Here is a 3,464-nt window from a genome sequence, read left to right on the forward strand (position 1 = left end):
AAACTTGTAAACGAGCTAGACGATTCAGATTCATTAGTTATCCCTATAAGCATGCTTTCTAAGCGTAATTGACTTAGGACATTTGTAAGAGTGCAGGAATCCTATAGGCATGGTCTCTGGAGTACATTTGTTATTTTAACCTATGGATTGTTTGCCTAAGGGGAGTATGCAAAAGTGCAGAAACTTATAGGCATGATTTCCAATGCAAGTAAATAGCTTATAGGCAGGATTTCTATATGCAGTAATGAATAACTTATAGGCAGGATTTCTATATGCAGTAATGAATAACTTATAGGCAGGATTTCTATATGTAGTGATGAATGGCTTATGAACAAGATGCAATAATGAATAACTTATAGGCCGGATTTCTATATGCAGTAATGAATGACTTATAATTGCAGAAGTAAACCTAAAGCATGATATCTACCCCATATGCATAACATGAAAGTCCTTCCCCCCATTTTACTATACACCCCATAAGTCATTACAAGGTTATTACAACTTGAATGAATCCAGAAAAGTGAATAAATAAAATACATCAGAAATTAAAATTCCAACCAAGGAGAGCCTAATTCAGACTCCTAGTCTGACGTATGGAATAAACCAACTTCCAAGGACCAGATTCTCCAAAGACTTTCTCTCTTTTGGGATGTGTCAAAGTTCCAAGGAGTTTCCTGAACTCCAGGAAATGCTTACACCCCAAATATCATTGTAGAAATATAGTGCAGTGTGGAAAGGCCAGCCCTCAAATGGCCAAGTTCAGAGGGAACTCAAGGTTCCCAAGGCAAGGCTCATAGGAGGGGGCAGAACATAGAGTGTAAGAGTAAGTGTAAGTGCAACAGAGGAGGAATTAGGGAAGGCCATGGCAGGCTAGTGGTCATGCCTAGCAATTAGGATGCTGGCACACCCCTGACCAGCCTGTCAGCCAAATCTTAAGAGTTAGGATCTATTGAAGATCAAGTTCAGACCTGAGCAGTAATTTGGGTACTGCCAGGCCAAAACCTTAACTCAGATACATAAAGGGGAGGTAAGGGTAGGGATTTATAATAGAAACAGTTGTAAAGAAAGAAACACACATAGCTAATCACTGAACATGAACGGCAAAGTAAAAAATAATGCTGAAACTATAAACACATAGGGGTAATGGGGTAGGGAGCAATTGTTCATAAGGAAGAGAAGCAGGCAATAACATATAGGCATTTTAAATCAGATGTTACACTCTACAAAGGGTAGAAAGTAGACATGCATACAAAACTGTAAATAAACACATTGGGGTGATACTGGAATTAATTTAGGACATACCAGTTTCAAAGAAGCAAGTAAAGAGAAGCAGTAGTCTTGTAAAAGCCAAAGTGCAGACAAGAAGCAAGAATGATCTAAGTATAAGTTCAGAAGAGAATCGTGATTGTGATTTTAAGAGTCTGTCCCTTTCTCCTTAAGGAGTCATGTATTTATAGTGTAGAAAGCAAGCAGAAACAAGGCAAGAAATAATTTTAAAAGCTGATTGCTAATCAATTACACGAAAATCTCCCTTAATTAAGGGGTTCAGATTCAAACGGGCATAACTAATTAAGGAAATAAATTAATCAAACTCTTTTCAAAGTAGTACAAGAGGGGTAAATACATAATAGTTATTTAAGGGCAGGGTTTTGACAGTACACAGTTATATAATTAAGGAAAGAGAGTCAATTAACAGCCACGAAATCAGAAGTCCAAATACTTGGTGTGAGTGAACCCAGTCAGAAAAAGGGGGAAGAAAGGTTTTACTTAAGGAAAATCAGTAACAATCAATCAAACCCTAAAAATAAGATTCTAATCAATCATAAGTTGGAAAACCTTTTTAGAAGAAAGAATTCATCACACATATAAAAACATACAGCCTTGCTTAAACACGAAGAACTATCATGCTAATCAGTAGAAGAGTCTAGCATAGAAAAAGTTCAGAGTCGTAAACAAAGGAGTTCAAACTCAGCTCATAGACTCAGAATGAGTCTAAAAGAGTTAAGGGTTCCAAAATAGAACCCCCGTTCAAAACTTGCTCGAACCTTGGTAAAACCCCCAAATTCTAGGGTTTCCAACTCAAATCAGAGATAAGGAGGCAACGGGCTAAGAGATTTCTTTCAGAAACTCATGAGAAAGCAAACAGATACAATAGCGAATTCGAAACAACAGAGTGAAGAAACTATTTGAAGCCTAGTGAGAGTAGAAGGAACATGTTCAAGAAAAACCTGGGACTTAAACAAATTCAGGAGATAAAAGAGATAGTATAACACTTAAGAAAAACAGTAGAGGAAACATGTTTAAGGGGAACTCAAACAAGGTCCAGTAGAAGACAAAAGTAGAAAATACAGTAGAGGAACACAAGGATATCAGAAAAACATAGCCAAAGAACACATAGGTAAACATAGCAAGATAAACATGTGAGAGCATGGTATAGAAACACGACAGGAAGATGAAACATAGAAAGCACAGAAGAACAAGTATAGTAGTAAGAAAGCATAAGAAAGCAGTAGAAACACATGCGTGGTGGAAGGACATAAACACATAAGCACAGTGAGGACAAATACACATAGAAAAGAAAAGTCGGAGAAACACTTTGAACTTTCAGAAACCTTAAATCGGAAAGAAGTAAGTTTCGAAAGAAAAAATTGGGGAAAATGTTTAAAAACTTAAGTAGAGCACAGATATAGAACAGATCTAGGAAAACAATCAGAGAAAACCTCGAATAGCTAGGGTTTCAGAGGAACCCTAAAACGAGAAAGGCTTGGAAAAGGTCCGATCTTGGTCGGAAAGGTCAGAGATAGGCTCATAGGACCAGGATACGCTGGAGCAAGGCCGGCGATGGCCGTGAAAACTCGAGCAGGCACAGGTCTGGATGAAGGCCTTCGAGGTCTGGCCTTGATTCTTCAAAATCGAGCACACAAGAGTAATGGGGAGTTAGTATAAGGTTACCATGGCCGGAGGAGCCATGATTTCCGGTGGGTCTTGAGGTCGGAGATGGTGAGAGAGGCTAGGGTATCGAGAGAGTTCGAGAGAGGAAAGGAATTCAGGGGCGGTTGATAGAGTGAAATGAGTTAGGGTTAGGGGTTTGGGTGAATTAAAATGGTAAGGGGAAATCATGGCCGTTGATCAGATTGATCAACGGCCTGGATTAATATGGATTTGGGTCGGGTGGTTCTAAATGGGTTAAGGGTTGGGTTAAATGGAATTGGGCTGGTCCGGAATTGGTTTGAAATTGCGTCAATTAGGGGGGTTAATTTGGCTATAATTGAAATGCAAATGAGGCCATATTTTAAATAGGCAGTTTTTCCGTTTTCATTTATAAAAATAGTAAAAAATGATTTTGAAAACAAATTAAAAGTACTGGATCAGTTAATTAATACAAATATTAATTAAAAAATATTGGAACTAGTTTCATAATTATAAAATGCTGTTAATTCTGAAAACATGCTAAAATTGCTATT

The sequence above is a fragment of the Nicotiana attenuata genome, chromosome 5, assembly GCF_001879085.1.
Source record: "Nicotiana attenuata strain UT chromosome 5, NIATTr2, whole genome shotgun sequence".
NCBI lineage: Eukaryota > Viridiplantae > Streptophyta > Magnoliopsida > Solanales > Solanaceae > Nicotiana > Nicotiana attenuata.